This window comes from Mercenaria mercenaria, chromosome 13 (assembly GCF_021730395.1).
Source record: "Mercenaria mercenaria strain notata chromosome 13, MADL_Memer_1, whole genome shotgun sequence".
Classification (NCBI taxonomy): Eukaryota; Metazoa; Mollusca; class Bivalvia; order Venerida; family Veneridae; genus Mercenaria; species Mercenaria mercenaria.
The window spans coordinates 52,669,007-52,683,515 of NC_069373.1; the positions used below are offsets into that span (position 1 = coordinate 52,669,007).

At 35.2% G+C, this 14,509-nt stretch overlaps 1 protein-coding gene across 3 annotated transcripts in view; it reads right to left on the reverse strand.

Annotated features, from left to right (window-relative positions):
• LOC123528660 (uncharacterized) overlaps positions 1-14,509 on the reverse strand; it is a 58,027-nt gene that overhangs the window by 38,203 nt on the left and 5,315 nt on the right. The window contains exon 1 of one of the 3 annotated variants that reach the window (XM_045308552.2): positions 10,769-11,183. The exons of the other annotated variants lie outside the window; for them this stretch is intronic. The gene's annotated coding sequence lies outside the window, so the exon portion shown is untranslated. Of the gene's footprint in view, positions 1-10,768; positions 11,184-14,509 lie in introns of those variants that run through there. 3 annotated transcript variants of the gene reach the window in all.

The window sequence follows — 14,509 nt, forward strand, 5'->3', positions numbered from 1 at the left end:
GTATCAAAGTGCATTTAACCCACGCATAATATATATGATGTATCAAAACTGAAAATAAAATTGTACTCTTGCTCTTCTATCTACTTGATTATGTTTTATGTAAAGCAGCTGTGTCATGAAAAAGATGGGAATTAAAGTAGTTTACTCATATATTTAGTCATATTTCATTTTTTTTTATCATTGCTTATCTAGATTGGAATATAAAGATATATTTGGCAGGCAGATAATCATAAACTATGCATTTTCTTATTATCATACTTTCTCAAATACATTTGCTTTATGACGTTCAGCCCCGCCCCCTCTGCAACACCCCGCCTACCAGTCTAAATATAATTTTCTGAATATAATTTTAGTACCAGCATTACAGGAATACAATAAAACTAAGTAATCATTTTCTTTTGACATTCACTTTTGATAAAAAGTCCCAAAATTTGGGAAACTTCACAGACAAATTTTGATTAAAATCAGCTATATACAAAATAAATTTCTACACATAATTAACTGGATTAGCAGAACTGACTAGATTTAACACTGTTTTTCAACAGTACAGCAGTCCATTAACCTTACCAGTGTTCCTGGTATTTGGGGCCATATAAAATTCAGCCCCAATCCGAATGGCAAATTTATAGTATGTGTTTTTCCCAATTTCAAACTAAAGCAAAAATTCCCAAAGTTAAAGATTTTTTCAAGACTGTACCTATAAAACCTTAAACGCAATACACTAACTTCATGCATTCATGGTCATTTTTGTGTTAAATGTAAAATTTTGATAAAAAATCACATTTTTAACAAATCCCAATATAGACGTTTTACGATCCATTTTTCCCAATTGTAAAGCCCCCAACCCCCATCTGCCACCCACATTCCAAAATCATTGGAAACAAGAGCTGTCTCCATAGGATGACATATGCCCCCGATGGCACTTTGAATGAGTAGTTATGGCCGATGTTAGAGTTTAGGACCTTTGACCTACGGAGCTGGGTCTTACGCGCGTCACGTCGTCTTACTGTGTCACACATTCATGCGTAGTTATTTTAAAATCCATGCATGAATGACAAAGATATGGACCGGACACGCCCATCAATGCACTATCATGAAAAATGACCTTTAACTTCTAAGTGTGACCTTGACCTTTGAGCTACGGACCTGGGTCTTGCGCGCGACACGTCGTCTTACTGTGGTACACATTCATGCCAAGTTATTTGAAAATCCATCCATGGTTGACAAAGATATGGACCGGACACGCCCATCAATGCACTATCCTTTAAAGTCTAAGTGTGACCTTGACCTTTGAGCTACGGACCTGGGTCTTGCGCGCGACACGTCTCCTTACTGTGGTACACATTCATGCCAAGTTATTTGAAAATCCATCCATCAATGACAAAGATATGGACCGGACACGCCCATCAATGCACTATCCTTTAATGTCTAAGTGTGACCTTGACCTTTGAGCTACGGACCTGGGTCTTGCGTGTGACATGTCGTCTTACTGTGGTACACATTCATGCCAAGTTATTTGAAAATCCATCCATCGATGACAAAGATATGGACCGGACACGCCCATCAATGCACTATCCTTTAATGTCTAAGTGTGACCTTGACCTTTGAGCTACAGACCTGGGTCTTGCGTGCGACACATCGTCTTACTGTGGTACACATTCATGCCAAGTTATTTGAAAATCCATCCATCGATGACAAAGATATGGACCGGACACGAAAATTGCGGACAGACTGACAGACCGACAGACTGACAGACCGACAGAGAGACAGATGGTTCAAAAACTATATGCCTCCCTTCGGGGGCATAAAAAACACTGCATTAGCAATCAAGCTGTATCTTGTTTGTAACAATTTCAAGTAGATTCACTGAAAATCTTATCACTGTCGACAGTTAAAACTTTTTTTATCAATTACCAACTGCAGCTGCAGATGAGCCGATTTAACTGCAAAATTTACGCAAGATAAAAAAACTTTGGAATGATTTAAACTGTCTAAATAATTTAATTATGAAAGATAATCTATCTTTAAATCTGTAGTGTGGATATCTTCCATTTCCAAAGCATTATGTTCTGGAATTAAATGAAGATTTTTTATCTTTCCTTTAAACCCATCAAAGCAAATATTTGTGTAAATTTACTGCGAGTCTAAAAGGTTTTGTTTTCATTTTGTATGCAAACATTTATACATGTAAGGCAGTGGCACCTGCCTGTGTAGAACTACTGATCCTCCAACCAAGTTGGATGGCTTCCTCCCATGAAAGAATTAAGACTTTAACCTTTAGCATGCTAGATAAATTGTCGTCTGCTGGAAATGTTGTCTGCTAAAATTGTAAAGTTCATTCAATTTGCTCCAAAATTGGAAGAAATATTGTCAGAGTAGCAAACAGCTTGGAACCTGATCAGACGCCGATTTAATCGGCGTCTGATCTGGTTCCAAGCTCTTTGCAAAGGCTGTTAAATTCGCCTGCAGCAGGCTAAAGGTTAAAACCCATTATGCTGATGTGCATGGCAATCTAATCTATAACAAGGAGCTGCTTTTTTAAAACGCAAAATCAGGCCTCCAGTGTATGATCAAAGATGTTCTTTACTGCAATTTTAAGGTCAAGGTGAAGATCATATATGAAAGTCAAGGCCATTTATATATAGGTCAGTTAATAGGTCTTGCCACAAGGTTTGTTGAGTGACAGCATGAACTAAATTGTGTCATTTGGGCTGTAGGACCAAACAATTTTGTTTATTAAGGTTTTCAGTTTGGAGGTGAAGGTCATATGAGGGTCAAGGTCATTTATATATAGGTCAGTTTGTAGGTCTTGCTACAAGAATTGTTGAGTGCAAGTATGAACTAAATCAGGTCATTAATGTGGACTGTAAGCAATCTGGTTTGTAAGACAGGTCATTAATGTGGACTGTAAGCAATCTGGTTTGTAAAGGATGTATGAACGTCAAGGTCATCTATAATATAGGTCAGTTTGTAGGTCTTGCTATAAGGTTTGTTAAATGTGAACATGAACTAAATTGGGTCATTTATGGGGGCTGTAGGACCAAAATATTGTTTATTAAGGTTTTAAGTTTGAACGTTAAGGTCATGTGCGGGTCAAAGTCATTTATATATAGGTCAGTATGTAGGTCTTGCTTAGTATGAACTAAACAACTAATTTTCATGTGTTTCCATAACATACAGTCAGGGGCCATAACTCTGAAACCCATAATGGGATCTGGCCAGTTCAAGAAAGGAACCGAGATCGTATGGTGATACAAGTTGTGTGCAAGTTTAGTTAAAATAAAATCATAAATGAAACCACTATCGTGCAGACAAGACATTGTTGACGCACGCACACACAGATGGACGCACAGACGACGGACGACGGACGAAGGGTGATCACAAAAGCTCACCTTGTCACTATGTGACAGGTGAGCTAAAAAGGCAAAACATCAACTAAAGAAATGAACTACATCTTAAAGGTTTTCTTACTTATATGCATGGAAAACACAAACTGGAAGCTTATCATATTTTTTTGCAAAAAAAACAAACACAAAGTACAGTATAACCTACATATTAAAAGTTTATATATATATATACATAAAAGAGTATGATTTAACATAAATTGCAATGAAATAATGTTAACAACAATGGTGGGGAATTTAGTAGTGTACTGGTGTTGTTGCATAGATCTGCATGATGTGAAATATACACATGAATAGCAAAATGATACGTCTGTTTGCATTTTTAACATATCTTTTACAGATTTTTTGCTAAAATGCAGAATGTGGCTATGGTGTTTAACAGCCCAACATAAATGCATCTTTTCAAAAAAAAAATCATCATCATTATAACTTTGTAAGAAGCAACATTAATCATTACTTGAACATGTCATAAAAGTACAGTGCATATAGTTAACAGACTCCTACTGGCAGAGAAACAAGAGCTGTCACAGGAGACAGAGCGCTCGACTATTTCGATGCTGGATAGTGAAACTGGGCACATCTGAGGAAACTGGAACTGTCTATGGAGTGTTTAATGACTGCAATGGTGGATGAAGATATTTCATAATAGCTTGAGTCTGAGTAATAAGACAGATAAAGTGTATCAAAACACTAAGTACGTATAGTTCTAAGCAGAAGGGGGCATAATTCATAAAATATTGGTGCAAGAGTTATGCACCTTGTGTCATATGATGTGGTTGATAAGGAGGAACAACTGTTTTAAATTTGAATCAAATCCATATAGTAATAACTGAGATAGAGTGAAAGTGCATCAAAACTTTAACCTGAAATTCTAAGTACAAAGGGGGGATAATTCATGAAATATTAGTGCAATATTATGTACCTTGTGTCATATGATGTGGCTGATTAGGTTAAACAACTATTTTAAGTTTGAATCAAATCCGTTCAGTAATAAATGAGATAGAGTGAAAAAGTATCAAAACTTTAATCTGAAATTCTAAGTAAAAAGGGGGGATAATTCATGAAATATTGGTGCAAGAGTTAAGACCCTTGTGTCATATGATATAGGTGATGATGAGGAATAACTATTTTTAAGTTTGAAACAAATCCATTCAGTAACAAATGAGACAGAGTGAAAGTGCATCAAAACTTTAACCTGAAATTTTATGTAAAAGGGGGGATAATTCAATAAATGTTGGTACCAGAGTTATGTACCTTGAGTCATATGACGTCGGAGATGATGTGGGACAACTACTTTAAGTTTGAATCAAGTCCATTCCGTAATAACTGAGACAGAGTGAAAGTGCATCAAAACTTTAACATGAAATTCTAAGTAAAAAGGGGGGATAATTTATGAAATATTGGTGTGAGAGTTATGGCCCTTGTGCCATATAATGTGGGTGATGATGAGGAATAATTTTTAAGTTTGAAACAAATCCATCAAGTAATTACTGAGATAAAGAGAAAGTGCATCAAAACTTTAACCAAAGTGCGGACGCGGAAGGACGCCGACACCGGGTCGAGTAGGATATAGCTCTCTATACTTCGTATAGTTGAAAGAAACCTCAAAGTCACTCTGCAATATCAAAGTGATGACAAATTTTATTACAGTATACTCCTACCTGTATTATTCATCAGGGAAAAATAATTACCTCCATAAATCAAAACATTTGGAGTGAGAAACTTATCCTGAGGGCCCCTAACAGATGCTTACAGAAATAGTATTATAGTTCTCACATGTTGAAATTATTACATTGCAGAATCTTATCCCCTTGTAACATCACTCTGTTGTGTCTAGAAATATTATGATCTGTACAGATCTATATACCAGCCAAAATATCGCCTTACAACATTACTATTCACTGACAAATTGGAAACCAAATTGGCGTGTAAGAAACTATTGTTTGTTTTCATTGCTACAGATAATGAGGGATAATTACTTCCTTGAATGTGCTATAACTGTTACAAAATGGTAGCTGAACACCTTTAAATAATAAACAGAAGGAAACAATGAAGTATATAGTTTTATATTCATTTTCACATATGATGATATTGGTCTGCCTCTCCATAAATTATTCTGCAATCTCGGTGCAGCTGTCACGGTATAGGACTTGAATAGGTCTTTGACATTGGTGCCCAACATATTGGTAATCAAGATCCATGTCATGGCTGGTATAAAATGCTCGAATAGATGGTACCATTTTTTAAGCCTTTGGTATCCGTAACACTATCATGACATCAAGTATGAAAAGCACTGGCTTGATCTCCACTTCCTCACATAAATGAAAGGTTGAGGACAAAGTTTTAATGACTTCAAATATAGTTATCTAATTTTAATCACTTTTCAAACTGCCTCAGTAGCTTAGTGGTGGAGCACCCCCTTCCAGTGCGGGATGTTGTGGGTTCTCTTCCTGGCCATGTCATACCAAAGGCTTAAACAAGAGCACCGCCTTGCGGGTGCTGACGCTCATCTGATATTTTTGTGTAATAGAAATATTGTCCTACCCATGATTTTCTAAGTCTAAAACGGGCCATCATTCTTGCAAAAAGCAGGATAGAGTTATGTTTCTTGATTTACAGCATCCGCTTATGATGGTGAAAAACTGTTGCAAGTTTTAAAGTAATAGCTTTGATAGTTTATGAGAAAAGCTGACTTAAACATAATACTCAACCAAGAAAACTGATTTTCTAAGTCCAAAAAGGGCAATAATTATTGCAAAAAGCAGGATGGAGTTATGTTTCTTGCTATTCAGGGTCAGCTTATGATGGTGAACACGTGTTGCAAGTTTGTTTAAGAGAAAAAGTTGACCTAAACATAAAACTGATATTTTCTAAGTCCAAAAGGGGCCATAAATCTTGCAAAAAGCAGGATGGAGTTATGTTTCTTGCTGTACAGGGTCAGCTTATGATGGTGAACAAGTATTCCAAGTTTCAAGGCAATAGCTTTGATAGTTTAGGAGAAAAGCTGACCTAAACATAAAACTTAACCAGGCAACGCCGAAGCAGACGCCGACACCGATCAAGTGATGACAATAACATCATTTTTTTTCAAAAAATCAGATGAGCTAAAAATGGTACAAGTAGCTTCCTCACTTCGTGCTCAGCATTAAAAGGACAGTACTAGGACTGGTCAGCCTGGTGTCAGTATAATGTGACAGGGTTGGATATCAAGTCACCTGTCTATAGCATGATATTTCAGTGAGACTAGAAATTGCACTCATTGCTAAAAGCAGACACAGTTGTTTCTATGACTGAAAATTGTAGAAAAAGACGCTAAACCAAAACAAACACACACACATCACTTTTTCATTTAGAGGATACACTCAGAAATGCAAAGCTTGCGGCAGGTCCTTCAATTTTTGTTAATTTTCCCAAGAGCTGCAATCATACATAAGTTCTTCCAGATTGTAAATGCACCATAAAATAGATGAAACTTAAAACATCCCCAGTGCTTTGGGCAAAATATTCATCATTCATTAAGTAGTACCAAGTATTAGGTAACCACAGTAAATCTTCTCAGGCTGCCAGTACTGCAATGTTATGTATAATTGCAGTCCCTGTGGGTATATTGTTTTATTTATAAAGAACTCACCTATCCCTGATGCCAGTCATAGTTACATGTTTCTAAATGAATATGTTTAGATTATCCATTAAAAATGTTAATTAATTTATACAGTTCACTGGACTTGAAACTGAAACTTAAGAAATACAAATACCTGTCTCCTATGCCATACAAAATTTTGTAAATTCTGTTCATCCAAAGTCTTGACATTTAACACTAAGGGCCTCCTTTGCCATACACATTTTTTATATGATATGTTTTTCAAAAAATCAAACCATAGGAGGCCATATGCAATATACAATTTACAAATTATGTCCAGCCTAAGTAGCAGTGATCTATATTGCGTTAATTCTCTAATTATGAGACAATCACCCTTCTAAAATGACAAGAAAATTTTAAAATTGCCTTGAAAATTACTTCAAAAATACCTAATTTACAATAATTTGGCACTAATAAAAAATATGTTTCTTCGGGTCAGGACCCAGTTGAGGCCCTACATGTGATTTTTATATACAATTATGCCTAAGGCATCTTTCCTACATTTAAAAGAGCAGATGTACGTAAGTGTTTCAATCCCACAAAACAGTATGCCAGAAACAGCAGTGTAAGAATATAAGAAACATAAATCTCGTATCTCAACAATCTTGATTTTAAGGTGCGCCATCAGTTACTAAGAATCATTTAAAAATGCCTGGAAGTCTTCAACTTCAAAATATTTTTACCATGCAAGATTTGCTGAGTTTTAAGTAGGGATGGGAACGAATACTGAAATCAATATTCGAATATTCGTTTTGCCATTGTTTTAATGGAAGCTTTAAATTCTTATTAAGTGATTGGCATATACACAACGTATTCATTTGTTTAAAGCGTGGATCATCGTACGTAATTAGGCCAAAAAATGTTTGTTTCGGGTAACCCGATCCTACCTAGCAAAACCCGCCGATCCTAGCGTTTTATTTCACGATTATGTCTGCATAATCATGAACAGATTGAACTAATTCAGTGTTTTAGCTTCAAAATGATACAAAAAATCAAAACGATTATAATTTAGACCGTTGCAATTTTATCTAAATATAGCAGGTCGTCCCATTTAAACACGTGATGCGCTGTTGTATTACCGCCGCCATTATGAAAATTTTCAATCGGCGTGTAAAAATCGTCGTGTTAAAAGCAAGTAAGGCAGACTTAAACCTCCTTCAACATGAACTTTTGCATCAATCATATGTTATTTCATGATTTTATTATAAAGTACTTCAAAATTTAATTCGAATACGGCCGATGGCGGATGAAAACCGATTCTGCGGATGGTCTGAAACATCGTACAAAATATTGTGAAGATCGACAATATCTACAAGTTTGGTATTGTTTTCAAAAAAAAAAAATTCTACAACTTGTTACATAAAACAGGCGCCAATAAAAATGAACAAAAGATAAAAAGATTATAAGGATCTTACATGCCTGCCTGTGTAAGACGGGGTTTTCCCTACCCGAGGGACATTGTGGAATGGAAAACCAAGCGTTAGTGAGGTTTTTTATCCATGCTGTCCCGAGGGTAGGGAAAACAGCTGTCTTACACAGGCAGGCATGTTAGATCATTTTTCTTGCCTATCATGTTCAAAATAGATCTGAAAAACAAATAAGTTTGGGTATTTCCTGACATTATTTATAAAGTTTATGACGTCACAATGGTACCAGTACTATGTGACGTCACCGTGGTGCACGCTATATTAGACAAGGTTTTTCCCTAGGGAAAGACAGGAATATCTATCCTCGGCGCGTGCTCTGATAAATGTATAATTTCCCCGATAGGTAGGCAAGAAATCACATTTACGCCTAATACAAACTGTTAATCCGTAGCGATGACCCCAGGTAATTATGCACTGCAATTTTCTTGTTAATTGGACATCTTTTGACATGCATCTGACACATTGACGCCTGTTGCAAACTGTTAATCCGTAACGATGGCCCCTGCCAATTATGCATTGCTATTTTCTTGTTAATTGGACATCTTCTGATACGCGATAAACAAACATGACATAGTTTTATTCTGTAGAATAAGCATGCTCATGTTGCCCAAAATCAATGATACTTATTTTGAAAAAAAAAAAAAAAAACAATAATTTACGAATATTCGAATTTGATTTTCATATTCGAATATTCGACCGATTTTCGAATATTCGAATATTCGTTCCCATCCCTAGTTTTAAGTAAAGACAAACTGACTCAAATTTAGGTCATATGGCGACTAACCTGAGCTTTGGTGGGTGAGGAAGAACCAAAGGTGCCCCTATGGACATTATTACAGACAGAAAGGGGCACCTAGAAAGAGCCATTGACCTTCCACAAGCCAGCTTTACATGGCTTGCTCATATGAAAGAACTCTACATCCTAAGCAAGGCTTCAAATTCAAAGCGATAAAGGGCAAGTGATTAAAAGTCAGTGAACATAACCAGTCTTCTACATAACCACTAGAGCTATACATAAACACTCTCAATTTGGGCAAGTGGGAACTGACTTCATGACATAAATTTTAGATAGTACAAGAGACTAACCTTAAACTTAATCCTTACCCTCCTAAACTTCTAAAATGGACTGGTCCATCATTCAATTTAGGCATTGCCATTTATTATTTGAATGGGTGTCCACTGAAAATTTACTAACTGAATAGCGAACAGTGCAGACCAAGATCAGCCTACATGGACGTGCAGGCTGATATTGGTCTGCACTGGTCATAAAGGTTAGCTTAATTAAATTATTGTACAAATCTTAATGTGAATTAAGTACTCGAAGTTTGCTTCCTGAAGAAAAACAATACTAATTGACTTTCCTAAGTTTTATTAACAATCATCACAACAACCATTTTTCCGGGCCCTCTGGCGGCTGTAAAAAGTTGTCCCTTATTTGGACTCAGTCTTGTTATTATTTCTGATCCTTTGGGACTATTGAGTGAATTCAATGTAGCTGAAAAATAGAGTTCTGCTTTATACCACAGTCACACAAACGGCGCAAATAGCTACGTCGAGCTATGGATAGAAACGTAGTAACCTGTATCGATCCGTACCTGAGCCGTACGAATTGATACGGCTTACTACATTAAGGTACGTCTCAGGTACGTTTCAATACGGGTCGATACGGATTACTACGTTTTTATCCGTGGCTAGACGTAGCTTTCCGCGCCGTATGTGTGACTGGGGTATAAAATGGAGCTAGTGAGTATTTGGGATGTTCCACATTTTGCTCTCACGAGCAGACTTAGTCAAAACGTGTCTGCTATTACTTTGCTTTGTTTCATTCTAAGATTCCAAAAGATCTTCTGTTAGATTTTATTCCTATGATAATGCATAGTTGTGTACTCAATGAGATTTGAATGTGATCCCGTGATGATACAGACTAACTGTTGTGAACTCAATGAGATTTAATGTGATCCAATGATGATGCAGTTGTCTACACAATGAGATTTGAATGTGAGCCTCCAATGGCAATGCAGTTGTGTACTTAATGAAATTAAACATGATCCATTGTGTACTCAATGAAATTAAACATGATCCGTTGTGTACTCAATGAGATCCTTTGAATGTGATCCTTTGATGATGCACAGTTGTGTACCCAATGAGATTTGAACATGAAATCTTCAAAGTTTTCCATATAATTTTATCACAAATACTTAAATGTACAGATGAAAGACATTTAACTATAAAAAAATTTAAAACAAAATAAATGCACTCATTAACATAATTATAACAGAGATCACAAAAATACTTACAGTTTTAAAGGTTGTAAAAATATAACATTACATTTAGGCTGTACTCTTCGCACTTAAAAAATCCAGTTTAATTGTATTTTACAAGGGAACAGTACAATATAAAACATAATTTTTGACCATCAAACAATTTTATGACAACAATATCGTATTAACACCTTGTTTTAAACTACATGTAATTCAAAATACACTGTTAATCTTCTTCGGAACTGTAAATCCATCAAAATCACATTAAAATTCCAAGAAAGAATAACAGCCTATGCATCTTTTTGCCCTGCATTCTAGAAGCCTGGAGCTCATGAGGGCAATAACAAAATATACAAAATTATCTGTTTTTCCAATTAGCTGAAATAACTTTGATCTAGACTTCCCTATCAAATGTGATTCACATATAAATGTTTAAGATAGCACTCAACACAGAGATTTCAAGCCAAGCTGCAGTGTAGGCATCAGTAGGTACAGGCTGTGTTCATAATTTAGATACTACTGTACAGGATTTGATTCTTACATTATTCTTCAAAGATCTGGATGTTACAATAATCAGACCTCAAAATGCTTTTAAAAAGTACCACATTATTACATTTTTTTATAAGTGCTGAACTTTAATTTTTATTATTAACGCTTTGTAAAATCACTGAATAACTTGGGACAGCAGCAGTTAGTCAGATGTAAGCCAAATTTCTTAACATTTTGCCACTTTTGTTTATTTTGTTTAAACAAAAAGACCCGAGGCAAAGAGTTAGGTGTCACTTAGAAAGGTATGTGTCACTATTTCTGTTTTGGAAATTTGGTAATTACTTCCCTTTAAAAAAGCAAACTTATAACTTTCTATTTCAATGTAATTTCTAGTTTTACATAAAATTTGCATTTACAAGACCTTGAGATATACTTCAACAACTTGTTTTACAATGTAGAATTCATTTATTTCCAATCTATATTGGTTGTACAATCAAGATATGCGAAGGGAGATACTAATCCCCAATGACAACGTGATTCCCGCCGAAACGCGAGGACGAGTCTAATTCATGATAACTGATGTAATAACAATTCATAATGCTCGCACATTACTTGACAAGCATATATATTATTAGTATTTCTTTCATTTTAGATATCCACTGTGTATATGGCAACATAGCTCAGTTGGGTAAAATGCAGACAAACAACTGCATATAAGCGAATCCTTTTATGGGTTCGAATCCTCATGATTTTTTTTCAGATTTTTGTTTTGTTTTTCCTTTTCGTTTTCATGTTTGCTTCCGTATTTTTGTTTGTTTCTTTGATGGTTTGTATTTGTATATATGTCTTTATATAACACAATAGTATGTTCATTATTTGCATGGCGTAAGTGCATGCATTTAATCAGTATCATCTTTGATATATTATAAACTGCCATACCGCAGTAGATACCTCTCTGTCGTGTTGTCACAGAGCTCATGAAGGAATCTGATTTTTTATGCAAAAGTGAAATAAAAATTAAATGTCGATGCTGAGTTTCGAACCCACATGGCAAAAGATCTGTTGAACTTGGACAGTATGCTTTACCACTGAGCTAATTCGTAATTGGTATAAAATCTGGAAATATTTAGATTGTAACATGTTAGAAAAATGTTGAATTCCCTATGTTCCATTTTAATCTATTTATAGTCATGTTTGTAAATATCAAGTTATTGTTGGGGCATAGTAATCATTATTTCACAAGCTTGCATTTCTAACGAATTTCCACAAATTTAATCATTGTTAATACAAATCTTTGACAAATATAATAACACGATTCTAATATTTGTATCGTTCCATAAGCATTAAAGTAAGTTTATTGAATTATTATAAGTTACTCTTAATAAATCTTATCTTGGTTTGCTTCCTAAATCAGGATAGAAAAGTCAAATTTTAAAAATACCTCCAGTGAAATTTTAACTCGCATCAACTTTTCAGTGTATACAAACATGCGCAAATGACGTGCAGTTGTTAAAATTTTGAAAAAATGAATTATTTGGCAAATTAAAACTCTGATTAACGACCTTAAAACTTTCTTCCTTTCACACTAATAAATTTGCTCAAAAGTTACATGTATGCAAAAATGCAGGGTGATAATTAAAACCAAGGAGATGCTATATCCCACTAATCATTCATATGTTTGACACCAACTTTATTATTATTTATGATGAAAACAGTGCCACAACAATAATATGAAAAGTAACTTGCAGAATAAATCATTCTTTCAGATTCAAAAAGACCAGAATCAAATGCATTAAATATACATGTACCTCCTAACATACTGAAACAGAGTAATTAAATTCATCATTATAAATATGTTTAGTACATTAATATTTGGTCCGTGTTTATAGGTATGATTACATGTGGGATAATGGGAGTTCCTCTGATCTTATATCTGCGCATACAGTAATTATACAGTACTGACCTCGGTGATAAGTTAGCCTAATGACCAATGTTCCAATACCAAGGAACCAGAAGAATGAACAATAAGTGTATTTTGCAGCAAAAATAGATGACACCCCATCTCTCAAGGAATTTTTTTACAAACAACTACAGCTCAAAATCTGATTGTTGACAAAATTTAACAACTAAGGTGGTCAACAATTAAGGGGTTAAACTAAACACTGCGATTTTCCCCATTTTACCCGGACAGGACCGTTTCCCAAAACAGCAAAAATCCGCTGAAAAATGTTAATAAATTTTACAACAGCCCTGTACCTTCACAGAGGAAGTATATTGAAATATATCACTTGCTGATAAGACAAATAAATAAAAACTCCTGATTCTGCATCTAAATTCTATATCAGACACATGGAAGTATTTACATAACAGGGTTAGTTTGTTAAGTAGCAAAATAATGAAAGATTTTCTTTTGAAATGATTTAAGAGCATTGAAAATAAATCATTTTAATATAAACCTGTAAGAACCATTTTCATGAGAAACTTGCACTGTACTGTTTCTGTATTCCTACAATTACAGGATATTGCTATACAAGAGACGTTACTACTTCGTGATAAGTCCCAAACTGTAATGAAGTCTGACACTTCACCATGCAAGAACAGAGTCTTGTGTGTGAAGTAATTGAGCCACGCCATGAGAAAACCAATATAGTGCGTTTGCGACCAGCATGGATCTAGACCAGACTGCGCAGTATGGTCAGGATCCAAGCTGTTCGCTAACTGTTTCTCTAATTGCAAGAGGCTTTGAAAGCGTTTGCGACCAGCATGGATCTAGACCAGACTGTGCAGGCTGGTCTGGGTCCATGCTGGTCGCAGTTGGTTTTCTCATGGTGCGTGTAAAGTATTTTTGCATTGATCATGCTCCATATTTGTGTAAATATAGGTTTAATTGGGTAAAAATACTTCCATAAAATGTGTAAATTAGGAAAAATTAAAATCAAACATAGAATATATCATAACAGAATTTTTAGAAACTAGAGCTATCACTAAAGGTGATGAATGTACCCCCCGCATGCACTGACACAGTACATTGCAATTTGACGCACACAAGATTGCATAATTATGTGGACTGTATGTATATAGACTGTATGTATACAGTATAGTAACAAAAAACAAAGTCCCATAACTATGCAGAATATTTATCTAAAAGAATGTAACATGCACCATGCACAACTAGGGTTGGTACTGATCACTTGTGTGAAGTTTCATTAAATTGTGTGTAAGGGTTTGGTAGATTAGGTATGCACAAGATTGCATATGCAGACTGCATGTACATAGTATTTTAACAAG